General features: G+C 41.1%; 1 pseudogene; it reads right to left on the bottom strand.

Moving 5' to 3' along the window:
- Nucleotides 1–15203: 15203 nt before the first annotated feature.
- Nucleotides 15204–20776, bottom strand: LOC148138350 (G protein-coupled receptor 15-like; annotated as a pseudogene).
- Nucleotides 20777–21778: the final 1002 nt, after the last annotated feature.

Genomic DNA, 21778 nt, shown 5'->3' with positions numbered 1-21778 from the left:
AAAACAATACTGCACGACTTCTTCAATTTAGTGCTGCACTGCACCAAGTCGACCATTTAGTGCTACCCTGCCCAATTCTACCTTTTAAAGCTACACTGCACCAGTTTCCCCCATTTAGTGCTACACTGCCTCAAGTCTCCAATTTAGTATGACTCTGGACCGATTCTAACATGTAGTTCCACACTGCACCAATTCTCCCATTCATTGCAACACTGCACCAATTCTCTCAATTAGTGATACACGTTGTCTATTCCCCCTTTCAGTGCTTTGCTGTACCAATTCTTCCATTTATTGCTACGCTGCACCAATTCTCCTAGTTATTGCTACCCTGCTGTAATTCTCCCTTTTAGTACTACACTACACCAATTCTCCTATTTAGTGATGCACTGCACCCATTACTCCATTTAGTACTACACTGCACAAATTGCCCATTTGGTACGACACTAGCCCAATTCTACATTTCAGTTGCATACCGCACCAATTATTCCATTTAGTCCTACAATGCCTGAATTCTCCCGTTTAGAACTGCACTGCACCAATTCTCCTATTCAGTGCTACAATGCCCGAATCCTCACATTTATTGCTACACTGTGCAAATTCTGCTATTAATGCGACCCTGCGCTAAATTGCTCATTTAGCACTACACTGCACCGATTCTGCTGTTTACTTCTACAAGACCTAGTTCTACGCAGCGCCAACACGTTCATTTAGTTCTGCTCTGTCCCATTTCTCTTATTTGTTGCTGTCCTGCACCAGTTCTCCCAAAATGAGGCTACACTGCTCTAACTCTGCCATGTAAAGACACACTGATACTATTGTCCCATTTATTGCTACTCTGCACCAACTCTCCTGTTTAGTTCTACATTGCACCAATTCTCCCATTTGGTAAGTCAAAAAGCTAGTCCCTTTTTTTCTAAAAGGTGTTTCTTCTCTCAAGTATACTCTGTCCTTGATTATTTCAGACGTAGAATAAACCAGGCCGGGCTCCGATCAGACTGATTTGGTACAGAGATGAAAAGGATTTTGAGACGCCTTTAGTTTACATATAAACAGATGAGACTTTTGCCAAAGTGGTCATGTCTCTGAAGTGATATGCATAATGAAAAGGGAGTGGTCAGTTCTCTAGCTGAGCAGTTTAGTTCACTCTTGAGCTGGTGAGGCTTTCATCTGTGAGCTGCGTGGAAACTATCTCTCTCTCTCTCTCCCCTCTCTCTCTCCCTCTCCCTCTCTCTTTCTTTTTGCCCGTCAATTTCAACCTGTAAGCATGTGTTCCGTTTGTACTGGGTTTTAAAGTGTGTTTGCTTTTTAGGACTGTTGTGCATGTTCGGAACAGCATAATTAAGTCTAGTTTGGATAGAGTGAGTTTTGTACGAGGTTATTTATTCTGTTCTTTGGGTTTCGTTGTGTAATTGTGTGAGTATTTTTAATATCTAGTAGTCAACCTAGCTAACTTAAAACGGGTAATTTTTACTGTACACTTATTGAAACAAAGTTATGGCCTTCGCTGCCTGCTTAAGAAAGTTGTGAGTGGTGTTGCCTAGTCCATAACAGATACTACACTGCATTCATCATCTAATTTAGTACAGACTGCCGCAATTTTTCAATTAGTGCCACACTGCCGCAATTCTCCCTTTTAAAATTCTCCCATTTAGTGCGACACTGCACAAATTATCCTCTTTAGTACTACACTGCACCAGTTCTTCCATTTAGTGCTACACTGCACTAATTCTCTTGTTTATTGCTATATGACACCAATTCTCCCATTTCGCGCTACTCTGCACCAAATTGCCTATTTAGTACAACACTGCACCATTTCCTCAATTTAGTGTTACACTGCACCAATTCTGCCAATTAGCGCAACACTGCACAAAATCTCATATTTATTGTTACCCAGCCTCAAATCCACATTTCAAAAATGCACTGCAACAATTCCCCCATTTTGACTACGCAGCCCTGATACTCGCATTTAGTATTATGCAACACCAATTCTCCCATTTATTGCTACAATGCCCCAAGTCTCCAATTTAGTATTAATCTGCATCGGGTCTCCCATTTAGGGGTACACTGCACCAATTCTTCCATTTATTGCTACACCGAACCAATTCTCCCAATTCGTGCTACACGAGCCCAATTCCAATTATTGCGACTCTACTCCCATATATTGCTGCACGACACAAATTGTCCCATTTATTGCCACGTTTCATCAATTCTCCAGCTTATTGCTAAATTGCACCAATTCTTCCATTCCGTGCAACACTGCACCAATTCTCCTACTTATCGCTACAATGCCTCAATTCTCCCATTTAGTGCTGCACTGACCCAAAACTACCAATTATTGCTACACAGTACTAATTCTTGCACTTCCCGCTATACTGCACTGGATATTAGTCCAACACTGCAGCTTTTCTCCCATTCAGTACTACACTGCAGCAATTTGGTACACTTAACCAGTTCTCCATTTTTAGTACTACACTGAAACAATTCTCCCATTTAACAGTACACTGCAACGATTCTGCCATTTACCACTGCACTGATCCAATTCTCCCATTTAGTACTACACTGCACCAATGCTCAATTTTTAGTACTGCACTGAACGAACACTTCCATTTAACATTATACTGTACCAATTCTCACAATTCACATTACAGTGCAGTCATGCTCACATTTAGTACTGCACTGCACCAATTCTCCCATTTATTGCAACACTGCACCAGTTCTCCCATTTAGTATTACACTGCAGGAATTCTCCTATTTATTGCTACACTCAACCAAATCTCCCATTTACTCTACACTGCACCAATTCTCCCATTTCGTGTAACACTGCACCAATTCTCCGATTTCGTGTAACACTGCATCAATTTCTCCATTGATTGCTCCGCTGCTCCAATCCTTCCACTTATTGCGACCAATTCTGCCATAGAGTGCCACACTACACCAATTCTCCCATTTAGCACTACACTGCCTCAATTCTCCCATTTTGTGCGACCAAGCACGAATTCTCCAATTTAGTGTTACTATGCATTAATTCTCATATTTAATGCTACTCAGCCCCAATTCTCCCATTTATTCCGACACTACACAAATTCTCCTTTTTAGTACGAAACTGCACCAGTTGTCCCACTCATTGCTACAGTGCACCAATTCTCCCATTTACTGCTGTATGGCCTCGATTCTCCCATTTAGTGCTCTCTCCACACCAATTCTCCGAATTACTTCTACATTGCCCCAATCCTCCCTTTTATTGCTACACGACACCAATTTACCATTAGTGTTACACATCACCAATTTTTACATTTATTGCCAGTCTGCAACAGTTCTCCTATTTAGTCCAATTCATCCATTTAGTGCTCCCCTGCAAAAATTCTTCAGTTAAGTGCTACACTGAATCATGTCTACCATTTAGTGTGACACAGCACAAATTATATCATTTAGTGATACTCTACACTAATCCTACCATTAGTACAAGGCTGCACCATTTCACCCATACTGTGCTACCGTGCATCCATTTTCCCATTTCATACTACATGTCCAGAATTCTCATAATTCTTCCTACGCTGCCTCAATTCTTTCGTTGTGTGCACCACAGCACAAACTCTCCCATTTAGTGCTACACAGTCCCAATTTACCCATTTAAAGCTTTACTGCACCAATTCTCCCATCTGATGCTACTCTGCACCAATTTACCCATATCGTGGTCCACTGCACCAATTCTCCCATTTAGCGCTATGCTGCCCCAATTCTCCCTTTTAGTGCTACATCACATCGATTCTCCCATTGAGAGCTGCACTACATCGATTGGTCCATTTAGTACTACGCTGCACTAATTCTCGCATTTAGTGCTACGCTGTCCCAATTATCCATTTCAGTACCACACTCCACAAAATCTTCCATTTAGTGCTAAACTTCACAAATTTTTCCACTTAGTCCAACTCTGCTTTGATTCTCCCATTTAGAGCTGCAGTGCACCAATTCTTTTATTTAGTGATACAGTGCCCCAATCCTCCCATGTCTTGCTGCATTCTCCCATTTTGTGCAACACTGCACCAGTTCTCCCATTTAGTGCTACATTACACCGATTGTCTCATTGCTTGCTACTCTGAACCAATTCTCCTATTTAGTGCTACACTGCACGAATTCTCTCATTTAGTACAACACTGCTCCATTTCTTCAATTTTGTGTTTCACTGCACCAATTCTGCCATTTAGTGCAACACTGCACAATTTCTCCCATTTAGTGCTACCCTGCCCCAAACCTTTTACTTTTAAAGCTAAACTGAACCAGTTCCCCCATTTAGAACATAGAGCAATATAGCGCAGAACATGCCCTTTGGCCCTTGATGTGGCACCGAGCTGTGAATTAATCTAAACTGACCCCCCTACACTATCCCATCATCATCCATATTTGTATCCAAGGATTGTCTAAATGTCCCTAATGTGGCTGAGTTAACTGCATGGAAAGGCAGGGCATTGCACTCACTTACCACTTTCTGAGTAAAACACCTAACTCTGACATCTGTCTGAAATCTATCACCCCTCAATTTGCAGCTCTGCCCCCTCATACACACAGATGTCATCCTCCTAGAAAAAAACTCTGACTGTCCACGTTATGTAATCCTCTGATCGTCTTGAGTGTCTCTATTAAATTCCCTCTTAGTTTTCTTCTGTCTAATGAGAGCAGACACAAGTTCTTCAGGCTTTCCTTTTAAGACCTTCCCTTCAGACTAGGAAACGACCTGGTAAATCTCCTCTGCACCTTTTCCCATGCTTCCACATCGTTCCGATAATGGGGTGAACAGAACTGTGCATAATCTTCCAAGTGAGGCCGCACTAGTATTTTTTTTCAGTTGCAGCATGACAGCACAGCTCCGGAATTCAATCTCTCTACGGATAAAACCTAACACACAGCATGCCTTCTTAACAGCACTATCAACCTGGGTGACAACTTTCAGGGATCTATGTATATTTCTCTGCACATTTACACTGCTAAGAATCTTTCCGTTGACCAAATATTCTGCTTTCCTGTTCATCTTCCCAAAGTGAATCACCTCAAATTTGTCTGCATCGAACTCCATTTGCCACCTCTCAGTTCAATTCTGCAGTTTATCCAAGTTCCCTGCAACCTGCAACATTCTACCACACTGTCTACCACTCCACCAACTTTAGTCATCTGCATGTAACTTACCTATCTCTTTATCAGTCCTCACCAGCTAATGTATAACTCTCAATCGCCTCATCTGAACTATCTCATCTCAACCTCACATAAGCCTCCATCTTTGCCTGCGTCCGAGTCATTTGTAAAAATAACAAACAGCAGTGGTCACAAAACAGATCTTTGTGGCACACCACTAGTAACCGGACTCCAGACTGAATAATTTACATCAACAACCACTCGCTGCATTCGTACAGAAAGACAGTTTCTAATCCAAACAACTAAATCACCCTCAATCCTATGCCTCCAGATTTTCTCCAAAAGCCTATTATTGGAACCTGAACAAAGGCTTTAATAAAGGCGATCTACACCACGTCAACTGTCCTACCCTCATCCATATTCTTGGTCACCTTACAAAAGAATCAATGACGTTAGTGAGACACGACCTGCCCTTGACTAAACCATGTTGTCTATCTCCAATCCACTTTTTGCTTGCTAGATGATTATAAGTCCTATTTCTTATAATCCTATCCAAAACGTTTTCTAAAACACACGTAAAGTTCACTAGTCTATAATTTCCTGGATCATCTCTACTGCCCTTCTTAAACATGGGCACAACATTTACAATCCTCCAGTCCTCTGCTACTAAACCTGTAGACAGGACAACTCAACGATCAAGACCAACGGCTCCGCCATCTCGTCCCTAGTTTCCCAGAGAATCTTCGGATAAATCCCTTCTGGCCCAGGTGAATTATCTACTCCACACCTTCTGGAATTGATAACACCTCTATCCCTTCTGATCTGATATCTCAGACTTCTGGTCTGGTATCTCAGCCTTCTCTACTACAGTATTCTCCGTTTCCTGAGTGAAAGCAGATGAGAAATATTCATTTAGCACCTCTCTGATCTCCACGGGGTCCACACACAAATTCCTACTTCTGACTTTGACTGGCCTTTTCCCCGACCAAGCCATCCTCTTATTCCTCACATATCAGTTGAAAGCTTCAGGTTTTCCTTTAGTCTACCAGCTAAAGACTGCTCATATCCCTGCCTTGCTCTTCTTAACTCTCTTTATCAGTCCTCACCAGCTAATGTATAACTCTCAATCGCCTCATCTGAACTATCTCATCTCAACCTCACATAAGCCTCCATCTTCCACTTAACAAGAGATGCAGCTTCTTCATTAAACCACTGCTCCCTTACCTTATCTCTTCATCCTTGCCTGACAGGGACACACATGTCAAAGACATGCAGTATCGGTTTCTTAAACCAGCTCCACATTTCGATTGTCCCCATCCCCTGCACTTTACGACCCCATTCTATGCCTCCTACTTCTTGCCTAATCGCATTATAATTGTCCTTCCTCCATCCATAACTCGTGCCCAGTGGCATGTTAGTATTCCATTCCATCGCTAAACTAAACGTAACTGAATTATGGTCACTCTCTCCAAAGTGCTCACCTACCACTAAATCAAACACCTGGCCTGGTTCATTACCAAGCACCAGATCCAGTGTGGCATCCAGTTTCGTCTGCTCCTTGAAATATTTGTGTCAGGAAACCCTCTTGCACAAACTGGACAAAAATGGATTGATCCGACGTACTAGGAAGTTATACAATTTCCAGTCAAGCTTGGTGAAGTTAAAGTCCCCCGTAATGACCACCCTGTTCCTTTCCCTCCTACCCAGATTCGCTTTGCCAATCCACTCTTCCACATCCATGAAACTCTGCGGAGGCCTATAAACAATCTCCCAGCAGTGTGACCCCTCCTCGCCTGTTTCTCAACTCAGCCCATACCACCTCAGCAGATGAGGCCTCGTCAAAAGTTATTTCAGCCACCGTTTCACTGTCCTTGACTATCAACGCCACACCTCCTTCGCTTATGCCACCATTTCTGATCTTGATGAACGATCTAAACTCTGGAACCTGCAACATCCAAATCTGAACCTGTTCTATCCATGTCTCCGAAATAGTCACAACATTGAAGTCCCAAATAACTATCCATGCTACAAGCTCACCCACCTTGTTCTGGATATTCCTACCGGTGAAGTAGACACACTTCAGGCAAGCCAGCTGTCTGCCACCGCACTCCTTTGACCGTGAAATCCTTTCCATGTCCTCCATACTCGCATTCTGCTGTGCACTGGAAATACACCACAGGTCCTATTCCCATGCTGAGCTAATTTAAACCCACCCGAGTAGCATGAGCAAATTTCCCACACAGGATAATTTCACCAGGACATTTAGTATTATGCTGCTCCAATTCTCCCGTTTATTTTACACTGTCCCAAGTCTCCAATTTACTACTGTTCTGCACTAATTCTCCCATTTCAGGATACATCGCACGAATTCTCCCATTTATTGCTTCACTGCACCAATTCTCCAAAGTAGTGCTACGCTGCCCTAATTCCCTCTTTTAGTACTACCTTGCACCAATTCTCCAATTTAAAGCAACACTTCATGCATTTTGCAGTTTATTGCAAAACTGCACCAACTCTTCCATTTCGTGCTGCACTGCAGAAATGCTCCCATTCATTGCAGCATTGACACAATTCTCCCACTTAGTACTATACTGCACCAATTCCCCCATTTAGTGCTACCTCCCCCAATCTCATCAAAAATTTAAAAACCTGAAACCAATTTTTGGAGCATGGAAGCGAAGGCACACATTGCTTTAATGTAACTTTGTCTCAGGCATTCACTGTAAAGATATTCTGAAAATTGCATCTTAATCACCTACAAGGAGCTGCCCCGCCTTTCCTACCTCTGCAAGGACCTATGAATAGAAATATTTCTGGACACATTCACACCTCTCTCTCAAATGAATCAGTCAGACATCTTAAATGTGTTCACAGCCATCGTTTTATATTAGTAGATCACTGACATTGACTGTATAAACAGTTAAAAGCTAGCACACATGGCGACATCAATGTAGTTTGAAAATACTGATCCCACAGTAACATTTAAGATTCTCTCACCCCAAACTCCCCGCCACAGTGCACTGAGTAGATTGTGCTGGGTTAATTGCTGAGGTTCTGCCTCAGAATTTTCCAGCTCTCAGTGTGACTTCCAGATATAACTCTGTGTGTTTTCTATTTGTATATTTCCATCTAACATGTTGATATTTCTGTGTCTGTGTGTGTGTGTGTGGGGGGGGGGGGGGGGGGGGTACGTGTGTGTGTGCTCACGTAAGAGAGAGACAGAGGTTGAGTTTCTGACTGTAAATGAGCATATATGTGTGAGCGAGAGAGTGCCGCTATGTGTGTCCAATTTGAATGTCAAAGATTCGACGATGAAATTCCTAACAGTGTCAGAGGCGAAGGTGTGACCTTATAGAGCTTTATATTCTTCTGGGGATATGGATAGGATAAACAGACAAAGTGTATTCCCTGGGGTAGTGGAGTCCAGAACTAGGGGCATAGGTTTATATTAAGAGGGGTAATATTTAAAGGAGACAGAAGGGGTATTTTCTTTCACACAGAAGGTGGTTATGTATAGATTGAGCTGCCAGAGGAATTGGCAGAGGCTGGTACAATGACAATATTTAAAAGGCATCTGAATGATTGTGTGAATGTAAAGTGCTCAGAGGCATATGGACGAAGTGTTGGTAAATGAGATGAGATTAATTTGGGATATCTGGCCCACATGGACGAGTTGGACCAAAGATTCGGTTTCCATGCTGCATTTCCCTAAGACTCTAAATTAGCACGCTTGCTGAGCCTAAGTCTTATTCAAATGAGGGTCAACCAGTAAACATAGCGCATTTACAGTTTAACATCAGAAAGATTAAACGATTGAATAGGGAATACAGCCTGACATGGACAGAGAACTGAGAAGGAACATGTGAAAAATTATCAGTCCTGTGACAGGGCAGCTGAACATTTGATATTGACGTATCACAGCTTGGCACTTTGCATCTGTCTCCGTCAAATCCCGATTGTCACCACGAATATCATTGTAACAGCCCTAACGCTGAGACAACAACAAAAACTTGCAAATGATAAGAATTCTCCAATGATCAACTCCCATGCCCTGTATCAATGCTAACCCATCTCAGCACACGGTCAGTGTTATAATCCAGGACCAGACCTCAGAATCAGCATGTTAATTTGTTTAGGGATCATGAAGTTTCTTTCTCTTTGTTGTGAATGCATGGTCACAGTGGGACCATGAAAATAAACCACACGCTTTTGCAGTTCAAGCAAATAAGCTAAGGTTTTGTACAGACTTAAAAAGGGAAAACTATCCAGGATGTACTTATCCATCTCCATATTCATTCACAGTTTCTGGATGTACTTGGACTGGGAAATGAGAATGCAGTATAAAAAGAACACAATGGACACCAGAAATAAATCACTTTCTTTATTTCAATTGAATTGCTGTGAAGATTTTGAAGTGATATGCTGTAAAGTCACGAGAAAGAAAACTATTGTGAACTCCACAAGGAGCAGTCAAGCAAACTTACAGCAATATTCTCTCAACCTACTAGAGGGCAGACTATTGTGAACTCGACATGGAACAGTCAAACAGACTTACTTTATATTGAAAGACTGAGCACACTTCACTCTGGCAAAAACCATAATAATATGAATTTAATGTTTACTTTTAAAAAGGGGAGGTTTTTTACATTGTGGTAAAGGTAACAATGTCAGAAAGATTTAAAGATGCTTAAGGTAACAGTCTGAGCTGAAATGAATTGAAAAGCGATAAGATTACGCACTGGAAACAAGATACCTTCTGCAGACATTAGTTTAACTCAGCACATATAATAAAAGATCAAGTAAACCTCAATCTGTCAGAAATCAGAATGAAGGATTATGCACGAAACATCGATTCTCTTGCTCTCAGATGCTGTCTGACCTGTTTTGCCTTTTCCAATACTACACTTTATCAATTGCTTTAATGCGTGCATTGAAAGGCAAATCAGTAGCAGTTCCTACTATTTTACATCTTACTGGACCTCAGTGTGGTGGGAAGACACAATGACCACTAAAGCAGAAATCTGAACCAAAATGAAATTTGATAAGATTACGGATTTGGACCAGAATATCTCCAACAGCCACTAATGTAAAGAAACATTGATTCTCCATGCGAATGCTACTTGATCTAAGAACACAAATGCTCCAGAAAAATGATTGTATGTCACAGTTAGAGGAAAGAAACATAATAAAAGCATATTAAGGATATGGCATACCTAAAGCATTGGACGATGTTAAAACGCAGGAGGAATTTGTACCGAAAAATGAAATCATAAGACGATATGTCATAGTTTAGTGGCATGGGCACTTCGTCTATCACAAACAGATCGAGAATAATGTGATTCAATTCAACTTCCCATTCACTGCAGTGGGTGCTGACTACATGAAGCACAAAGGGTTCTTATAACACCTTGCAAACATATAACAACTACCATCTAGAAGGTCAATGGCCGCAGATACATAGGAATGCAACCGACTGCAGGTTCCTCTACAAGCTGCTCATCATTCTGACTCAGAAATATAACCCTGTTCCTTCAGTTTTGTGAGGGATGGAATTCCAGGAATTGGACATCAGGGCATAATGTGTCTACCAGTGGCACATAGACAGCAGTAGTTCAAGAAGGCAGATCAACACCATCTTCTAAAGGGAGCAAGTAGCGATGCTGGGGCACTATCAGAGGATAAATTTAAGGGAATACAGTTAACTCTGACCCATGGTCCAGACGAAGGAAAGAAATTTGAAATACAATGGATGTGGTGTTCAACATACCTGTTGTAGTGCTGCACTTAGACAACGAGTTAGTTAAGAAAATAATTGTCACATTATATAAGTGGTTAAAATTGGCATTCTTACTTCCATGATCAATTAGAAGCAGAAAGAGTCTTTTCTTTTTCAAATAGCAATTTCAACTTAAATTTCAGAGAAAATACTGATGCAATATGCTCTGAATCCACTAGAGGGCAGACTATTTTAAACTCAACTTGTACTTGCTTCACAATGAAAGTTGGAAGGGATTGGAGTTTGAAAGACATCAGAATAAAACTGCATTCAAGCCAAGACAAGAAGCATTTTACAGCTCCCAATTTTGCATCTGGGATAAACGCACTGTAATGAGAGGGAAAGAATATAGCAATCTGAAAAAAAAAACGTTTTTGGATATAATTACAGATTAAGAAGAGGATGTCTTCAACTGGACACTAATTTCATGCAACATTCTTTACACGTCCAAATATGACTTCATCCAGTTATAAATCCAAAAAAAAGTCATGTTGCTGAAATGATTGGAAAGAACATTCAGCATAAAACCATAATACCATCTGACAGAGTAACAAAAATTAGGCTATTTGGCCAAAACAGTCTGCTTCATCATTCTGCCACGGCTAATAGTTTTTACAAACCAATTTCACCAATTTCTCCCAGAAACCTTTGTTCCCCTTGATAATCAAGAACTTATCTATCTCAGCCTTAAATAGGCTCCATGACCTGTCCTCCACAGTGTTATGAGGCAATGAACTTCACAGATTCACCACCCTCTGGCTGGGATTTAATTACATTGGAGGCAGGTCAGAGCAGGTTCACTGGATTGATTTCTGTGATCAGGGGTTTGTTTCGTGAAGTGAGATTGAGCAGCTTAGGCAGACACTCTCCGGCGTTGAAAAGAATTGAGAGGAGGTCCAATTCACGCGTATATGACACTCAAGAGCCTTGAGAAGGCAGCCTGGAAGCTCAACCCCTTCCCGCTTCCATTCTGCCACAATTAAGTTCTAAGTGGCGTAACCATGGTTGTCCTTCCTAAAAATGCAAATCGGAATGAGAAGATGTTCCTTATTGCATCTGTTTGAAGGCTAAACTAAATTTGTCATCTACTTCGTACAGGTATCTCACTTTATATTTAAAATTGTAACTACATTACTAGTTAATATTAGAAATAAACATTTCTCATTGCGAGACAATAAGTTAACCACGAGTGTTATCACACGCAACCTGAACTATTTTGATCCACATCAAACCGTACTGGTTCACCTTTTACATCAATTGCCCACTACCAGTAAATTATTGTGTCTTTTTTGATATATTTATTGAATATGGGCAGTGCTGGCTGGTCAGAATTGATACCCATTCCGAGTCATCGTTTCCAAGTGAATATTTTGCAAGTAAATCCCATTAAGGGCAGCGTGAACTGGAACTGCAAGATTTTTTTTATTATTATTATTGATGAGGTATGGGTATAATTGACTAGCCCAGCATAAAATTTCCCTTTGGTATGTTAACTGTCAGCTGTATTGTCGTTCGTCTCGAATTGTATGTAGACCAGTCAAAAATATTGCGAGGACTCAATGTTATGACTAAGGAAGAGAGTTTGGTCAAGTGCCGTCATTTTTCTATGTTTTTTGGAAGGCGGAAGGGTGATCTTACACAATTGCGTAGGATGACGAGAGGTATGGATAGGGTGAATGCACTCAGTCTTTTTCCCAGAGCTGGGGAATCATGGACCAGACGGATTTAGTTAAAGATTAGAGAGGAATGAATAAACGGGAACCTGAATGGAAATATTTTACAGAGAGGATGGTACGCATATGGAATGAGCTGCCAGCAGAAGTGGCTGATGCGGGCACATTAACAAAATTAAAATAAAATTTGGATGAATACATAGATAGGAAAGGATTAGAAGGATATGGGCTAAGTGCATGGAAATGGATTTAGTGTGGGTGGACATTTTGGTCGGCATGGACCACTTTTGACCAAAGGCCCTGTCTCTGTCCTGTGTGACTCTGTGACTCTGACTCTATGACTAGGTAAGAACAACAATTTTCACTCATTAAAGGGCATTCGGGAAACAGACATTTTGTTTCTCAGAAGTTTTTCCAGTCACTCAACAACAGCTGCAGGTCCCCTTTATACTGTTAATTACAGTCAAACAAAATCGAATGAATGTATGTTCACTTCAAAGTACAGTGTTTTCTGAGTATTGAAGTAAACTGAAAGTGCAGGTCAGCTGCCTGAATGGACTGACTAGGAGACCGAGTGTTCAAAAATAGAACATGTAGCAAATGGCTGTGAAATGGATACCTCGGTTTGGCTGCTGTTTTGACATCATTTCGGATTTAATGAATTAGTTTAAATTAAGCCCAGGATACCAAAACCCAATCGAGTTTCAATCCATTGTTTTGACAACATCGGGCCAATGAGATGAGACAATGTTTGGGTGGTATAAATAATGCAGGTATTTTAGAAATAATCAGAGAACAATTGCTATTGATCACTAAAGCAACTGCTGTATAGGCGGAGAGCTAACTGCCTATCGAACATCCTGCTCTCAAAGAAATTCGAAACCACTCTACCAAAGTTACATTTTCTTGCAAGACATATTCACTGTAACAACAAAGAAGACGACCCAGGGAGATCTGCATATGGAAGATTGAAATGGGTGGGAAATACCGACACTGTGCGGATTTGAGATTAAGTCAATATGATGTTTAATAAGTGTGTCGTTATAAAAGCATTTTTTATAGAGTTGGTGTCAGATATTAATTTGCTAAGAACAAAGGGGCTTGGAATTGTTCATAGTACTGTTCAGTGTTCACTGTTAGAGACAGGAAATTAAATTGCAACTTTTCTTTCTTCAAATAGTGGAAATTGGGAGTTCTCTCTCACTCACATTTTTTACAGATTACAAGTGAGGGGAGCTTTTCTGTTTGTTTGGTTTTAATAAACAGAGGTTTTCGCATCCCACATCGTAACGCCACATTTGTCATTGAATTCTTTTCCACCATTTGTTGCAGTGTGATTTTGATTCAAATTCCCAGAAGAGTCCCTTGGGGACGAGATAAACAGTTTAACACCACTGTGCCTTCGCCTGACAACATTGGAACGTGTCGCTGCCAAACTGAAAATTGTGATCTGCATGGTTCATGTATTACCATGGAGAGTCCCAATGAAATCTACCATCCAATGTTCTTTTCGTGATGGCACAATATTGCCAGGATGGACATCTTCATTTTTATTTGCAGAGAGGATGTTTATGTTTGAAAAGATTCCAGCAAGAACAATTGGTCACATTGACTGGTTTCCAGAGAACCATAAATCTGAAATTAATATAATATATGGCATACTTGGCATTGTTCCTTCAGAGCTATTCAATTACAGAATATCCTATGACTTCGAGTTATGTCCTCACTTTTGCAAACTCGGGTCATTTTCATGCCACTTGTATACTGCCGACTCTGAACACTCAAGGGCTGTAATGCATGAAACTTACTACTAGGAACAATGGGCCATCGCAAACCTCACATTTATACAGCCCATGAGTCACTTTTATTGAGGCAGGCTGAGCATTCATAACTTGCGATGCCAGGAGAAAGCTAACAGAGTACACTCCAACGAATAGTTGTGACTAAATAGTCCCCACATCTGTTTGCGGAATGTTTCAGCAATCTATTCTGCTCGTGTTCCAGTGTGTGAGCACCATTCAAATTATCTTTACATGACAGTACACATAATTTGCTGCTAGAAGCATAATTCCTGCAATTATTAAATTTCAGATGGAATCGTCTGTGGCAATCATGTTTATCTTTATTATACTCTGCTCCATTAAAGAAAATTCATCTGCATCATTCCCAGCCTCATGCACTCATTCACAAAAATCCCTATAATCCCTAAGGCGCTATAGTTCCACGGGATCATCAGCTACTCCCACATTGATTGAGATGACTCTGAGATTCAGTGTGGCTGCAGAGAGGGCGGGTTTGAGATGGACGCGTCAGCTGGAAAGAGCAATGAACTGAGATGAGAAGAGAGGATCTGGATTTATTAGAGTAGAATCCACCCAATTCATTTCAAGACGATTTGAATGGTGCCCACATAATGTAACAAATTTGACTTGTTTTATTTCATTGATACGAGTAACTGACAAAACATCATTCGTGAGAAATGGTATATAACTGAACACTTCTCACTCTTTCTTGAAGTATCCAGTTTGGACATAGAGAAAGTAAAGTGTAAGGGACTTTACTTCTGCTCATTAGAACTTTCGGAGGCAGAGGAATACAAAGGAGCTGGAGGTAGTGTTTACTTCCTGTTAAACGTTCGTCGACTGACCAAACCCAGAATTAATGGCCAAGGGAATGTCATCACTTCCTTGGCCATTAATTCTGGGTTTGGTCAGTCGACGAATGTTTAACAGGAAGTAAACACTACCTCCAGCTCCTTTGTATTCCTCTGCCTCCGAAAGTTCTTCCCTGAATTTCCTTTGTGTGGCTGTACAAATACACACGTTACTGCATGAACTCAAATACATGAGCAGGTAGCCCGCTTCAGTGGCAATGTAGGCAGGAGCTGTGTAATCACCACGATAGTGTGTAGTATTTGTAATCCTCGTACATAAAAAGCTCACAGCAGCTGTCAGCCAGAGAAGAATAAAACTTCCGGATATAGTGAAGAATAAAATCATGGACCTTTTTCGACTTTCCATCTCTGGGTCTCTTGACTCCCAGTATTTCGTCCCCAGACAGCTCTGCGAGATCTATTGGCGACTACAATACGTCTGATGATCAAACAATTAAATATGAACAGTAAAGATAACGGAAGCCAAACAACAAAAGCAGTTTGCAACTGGGAGAATGCTAAACCTAATGGCGAAGTGAAGAAGTTCAACTTATTGTGACAACCCTACTGTAAATGAACAGTTACTTTTTGAGGTTCAAATGCAAATAAAAAGGGTATGTTCTCCAGGCAAACCAGGGCAGTGGTGATCATTATAACTGCAGACGCTGTCCTCGCTCTGCAATATTTTCTTTTCAGCCTCTCACAACATATAGCTACATATCGATCAAATGTGAACAAGACTGTGGACCACACTGAAAAGAACAGGTTGGTTGAGCTCGTATAATTAAGGAACTTACAAAACCCAGTGTAAGAAAGGTCCGAATGTGGAAAGTGATCACTGACAATATGAAACACAGTTATGTTTAAGATCAAGACCAGTAAAACTGCTGTTGTCATGGCCACCATGTAGGCAGAGGTACAATTGGAAAGGCTGCAATTTCCCATGGAGAGAATTATCATTGTCATCAGGTTTGCTGTGAGTTAAATGAATGAAAATCATAAAAGGGAATCAATTATAACAAAAGTCTACAACTTTTGGGATGAAATGTGGAGACGTTTACGACACAGAATTCCATGCAATGTTTTTTCTCATATGAGTAATGGAAAGTTCATAGTTGGATAACAAATCCCTGAATACTCAGAATGGAGTGACTGATATTTTGGCTTGTTTCCAGCATCTTCCAGTGAATTGCTTTCAATTTATTTAAAATTCATTATGGAAGTTGTCCTTAGAACAGGTTGCATTTGCTCAGATACAAAGCCTGACAGCCAAATCAAATCAGTTTCGCTATACAGGTACTTGTATTTACTATGCAGGAAAATTAAAATGCTCAGTGTCTCACAAAAGTGATGCCAATGGTTCCCAAACATATTCTTTGAATCACCAGCATTAGACTTTTTGAATAATCAATACCATATATGAAGTCTATCCCTCAAACAAAAGGCTAAACAATTCGTTACCAATATATTAACCTAAGCAGAGCAATTTTCAGCAGCAAAATGATCTAACTAATGGTTTCTTTTTAACCCCAACATTCCTTAATTATAGCCGGTACTCTAACACCAAGACAGACAGACAAGTGGGAATATTAAGGAATAACTGAAAAAGAAAAACACACTAGATGCGATTAAATGGTCACCTTGCTTACGCTGTTTCTACAATCTGGATCATCATTGTCACAGGAGATTGTTGCTTTCTTGGTTTCAGATGATGCAGATACATGGAGAAAACATTCTGCAGGATCCAAAGAACATTCATTTGATTCTTAGAACTACGATCCTACTCTCTGAACCTTAAATACGTTGATAATAAGTTGGAAAATCACAGCACAAACTGAACTTTCTGGTGTATCTTTAACAGGCATAATACTTCAGCAGCACATGCAACCCAAATATTAATTCAGGCTCTGGCCTCGACTTCAATAACAAGAAAGCAGAGGTACAGAAAATAGAATCTCAGTTTTAAGGATCAAATGTATATTCTTTCAAGCCTGCTATTGGAAAACTAAGAAGAGATGCATGGGCGTATTGCTCAGGTTGGAGGTTTTGAGCTGCAGGGAGAGGATGAATAGAATGGGACATGCTTCCTCGAGTATTGGAGGTTGAAGGCTGAAATTATAGAGATTTATAAAATCATGAGGGTCATAAATCATGTGAATAGCTAAGGTCATTTCCCCAGGTTAGCAGAGTCCAAAACTAGAGGGCACAGATTTAGGGTGAAGAGGGGGAAAATTTAAAAGGGACTTAAGCGGCAGGGACTTTTCATGCAGAGGGTAGAGCATGTATGGAATGAGCTGCCAGAGGAAGTGGTGGAGGCTGGTGCAGTAAAACATTTGAAAGGCAACTGGATTGGGAATATAAAAAGAAATACTTTAAAGGGATATATGCCAAGTGCTGGCAAATTGATTTTTTTATTTATAATATCTGGTCAGCATGGATGTCCTGGACCGACACGAATAGTTCCATGCTGTCCAGCTCTATAACTCTCTGAGTGGGTGGAAAATGATTTGGTGGTTCCACCTAGCGAGAGATTAATTACTATAGAAATTAAAAAAGTTAAGCCTGATCTGAGAGAGATCTTGTTGTTAAAATGATGAAGCTAGTCGTAGAGAAGGTGTTGTGACTTGCAATGCAAATACTACCAGGTAATATAAAATGTTCAAATATTTCATTTTCCATTATTTGCTACATACGACCGTGGTGGGAAATTTACCAGTCATTCTCCTGATTGAAGAGGAAAAGTAATTAATCGGGTATGATACAATTCATTCCAGTGCCCAAGTGTCAGTATAATCTCCCATTGTGACTCCCTAACAGAAATCATTCTATCAACAGAACCAACGCAACAGAATAGTTTCAAAGATAAAATAAATTAACAGGTAGCAACGGGATACAAATGTGGAGGGTGAACCTGAAGTGAATTGAATTCACCTAAATTTACAGAGGAGGCGTTTGGTTTGTGCCTGCTGAGTGATGTGAACAGTGTGTTTGACTGAGGTTACCATGAAGGACTCTCCTTTAGACCCGCTCCTCTCATCTGAGACAAGGTGAACTTCAGGTTAAAATATCATCTGTCGCCTCGTGTCTACTGGGAAAACAGTGTTTTAAAATCATCTAATTTCAATCGTTTTCGTTTTTGTGTTCTAAAATGTCAGCAAAAATAATTGCTCATCAAAAATCCTCATCATTTTCAATACTTGCATTAGGTCTTATGTTAATCGTTTATTCATTTCCCACCTTGCCTTGATCTTTGATATATTAAGTAACTCACTGACCGACTTCACTGACGCATCTTTGACGTCATATATCAGTCGGGTTGCCCAAAATTATAAACAATCCTTATTCCCCTCCTAATGGGAGATGGCTGAGCATTATCATCATATCTTTCTGTTTCAAAGTGCCGACTATCAAAGTTGTTTCATTTTACCTTTCCTAAAAGTAGTATCAACAGATTCTTGAATGCTACGAATTTTGAATATACCTTTCCTTGTCCGTTTGCTTTACCTCCTGTAAATGCTGCATTATTTTGATTATACTACATAGAACATAGAACATTACAGCGCCGTACAGGCCCTTCAGCCTCAATGTTACTCCGACCTGTGAAACCAATCAGAAACCTATCTAATCTACACTATTCCATTTTCGTTCATATTTCTATCCAATGATCATTTAAATACAGTTAATATTGGAGAGTCTATGACCACTGATGCAGGTCGTTCATTCCATGCTCCAACTACTCTCTGAGGAAACAAACTATCTCTGACATCTGTCCTGTATCTGCCATCCCTCAATTTAAAGCTCTGCCCTTTCGACTAGCCATCACCATCTGAAGAAAAAGGGCACTCACTACCCACCCTATGTAACTCTCTGATTATCTTATATGTCTCAATTAAGTCGCCTCTCAACCTTCCCTCTAACAGAAACAGCTTCACGTATCCCAGCCTTTCCTGTATTTTGTACAGTTCTGGTCACCGCATTATAAGAAGGATGTAGAAGCTTTAGAAAGGGTGCAGAGGAGATTTACTAGGACCTATGGAGGGTAGGTCTTACGAGGAAAGGCTGAGGGACTTGAGGCTGTTTTCGTTAGAGAGAAGAAGGTTGAGATGTGACTTAATAGAGACAGAAAAGATAATCAGAGGGTTAGATAGGGTGGACAGGGAGAGCTTTTTTCCATGTATGGTAACGGCGAGCACGAGGGGGCATAGCTTTAAATTGAGGGGTGACAGAGAAAGGACAGATGTCAGAGGTAGTTTCTTTACTCGGAGAGTAGTAAGGGCATGGAATGTTTTGCCTGCAATGGTAGTAGATTCGCAAACTTTAAGTACATTTAAGTCGTCATTGGACAAGCATATGGACGTACATGGAATAGTGTAGGTTAAATGGGCTTCAGATTGGTATGACAGGTCGGCGCAACGTCGAGGGCTGAAGGACCTGTACTGCGCTGTAATGTTCTATGTTCTATGTTCTCATTCGACCTTCGCTCCATATCAAGCAACATCTTCATAAATCGACTCTGATCCCTTTCCAAAGCTTCCACATCCTTCCAAGAATGCGGTGACCAGAATTGTACGCAATGCTCCAAGTGTGGCTGCACCAGAGTTTTGTACAGCTGCAACATGACGTCGTGGTTCCTAAACTCAATTCCTCTACCAATAAAAGCTAATACACAGTATGCCTTCTTAACAAACCGAACAAATTGAGTGGCAACTTTCAGGGATCTATTACATGCATACCGAGATCCCTCTGCTTATCTACACCAGCAAGAATCTAACCGTTAGCCCAATACCCTGTTTTCCTGTTGCTCCTTCCCAAGTGAATCACCTCACACTTTTCCGCATTAACCTCCATTTGCCACGTCTCAGCCAAACTCTGCATTTCCCTCTCTAACTTACAACACCCTTCTGCACTATCCAAAGCTCCACCGACCTCAGTGTAATCCGCAAATTTAATAAACCAGCCTTCTCCACCCTAATCCAGGTCATTTATAAAAATGGCAAACAGTAGTGGACCCAAAATAAATCAGTACAGTGCGCCACTCGTAACAGAGCTCCAGGATGAACATTTCCCATCAACCACCACCCTCTGTCTTGTTTCAGCGAGCCAACTTCTGATCCAAACCGCTAAGTCACTCCCAATACCATGCCTCCGTATTTTGTGCAATAGCCTACCATGGGGAAACTTATCATACGCCTTACTGAAATCCATATACACCAAATAAACAGCTTTACCTTCATCCACCTGTTTGGTCTCATTCTAAATGCACTCAATAAGGTTTGTGAGGCACGACCTACCCTTCACAAAATCCTTTTGACAATCCCTAATCAGCTTAACTCTTTCTAGTTAATTAGAAGTCCTATCTCTGATAACTTTTTTCAACACTTATCCCACAACCGAAGTAAGGCTCACTGGTCTATAACTACTAGGATTCTGTTTACTCCCGTTCTTGAACAAGTGGACAACATTTCCAAACTTCCCATCTTCTGGCACTATTCCTGCAGACAACGCTGACACATAAATCAAAACCAAAGCCTCGGGAATCCCCTCCATGGCTTCCCAGAGAATTGTAGTCTAAATTCCAACTGGCCCAGGTGACTTATTTATTTTCACACTTTACAGAATTACTAACACCTCCTCCTTGTGAACCTCAATCCCATGTAACCATTTTTCGGCTACATAAAATAGCTTCCTCGCCCGACGTCCCCACCAGTATCCTTCCACTGCCACTCTTATTCGTTTGGCTGAATTGGTTCTCGCCCTCAAGAATTTCTCCTTCGAATCATGCCACTACCTCCAGACGAAAGATGCAGCCATGGGCACTCACATGGGCCCAGCTATGCCTGTCTCTTTGTCAGCTACATGGAACAGCCCATCTACCAGAATTGCAGCGTCACCACTCCCCACCTTTTCCTCTGCTACATTGATGACTGCATTGGTGCCACCTCAGGCTCCCACGAGGAGGTTGAACAGTTCATCAACTTCAACAGCACATTCCACCCCGACCTTCGATTCACCTGGACCATATCTGTCACCTCTCTCCCTTTCTTGAACATCTCCATCTCCATCAATGGTGACCAACTCAGCACTGACATTTTCTATAAACCCACTGACTCCCACAGCTACCTCGATTACACTTCCTCCCACACTACGTCCTGCAAAAATACTATCCCCATTCCCAATTCCTCTGCCTCTGCCTTGTCTACTCCCAGGGGGACCAGTTCCATGACAGAACACATCCAATACATTTAAGCCACCATTTTCCCCTCTTACAGGGTTGAAGATGCCCTCCAACGCATGTTATCCACGTCCTGCACCTCTGCCCTCGAACCCCACAACTCCAACCACAACAAAACAGAACCCCCCTGGTCCTGAACTTCCACCCCACCAACTTTTGTATTCATTGCATCATCCACCAAAAGTTTCCCATCTTCAAATGGAACCCACCACCAGCGATATATTTCCCTCCCCACTTCTATACCCTTTCCATAAAGACTGTTTCATCCACATATACCTGGTCAAGTCCACGCCCCTTAACATCTCACCCTCCCCTCC

The sequence above is a fragment of the Chiloscyllium plagiosum genome, unplaced genomic scaffold, assembly GCF_037043375.1.
Source record: "Chiloscyllium plagiosum isolate Xiang-an unplaced genomic scaffold, Cpla_swu_hap1 HiC_scaffold_40, whole genome shotgun sequence".
Classification (NCBI taxonomy): domain Eukaryota; kingdom Metazoa; phylum Chordata; class Chondrichthyes; order Orectolobiformes; family Hemiscylliidae; genus Chiloscyllium; species Chiloscyllium plagiosum.
The sequence above is the reverse complement of the archived record's forward strand: the minus strand, read 5'-3'. Positions and strand labels throughout refer to the sequence as shown.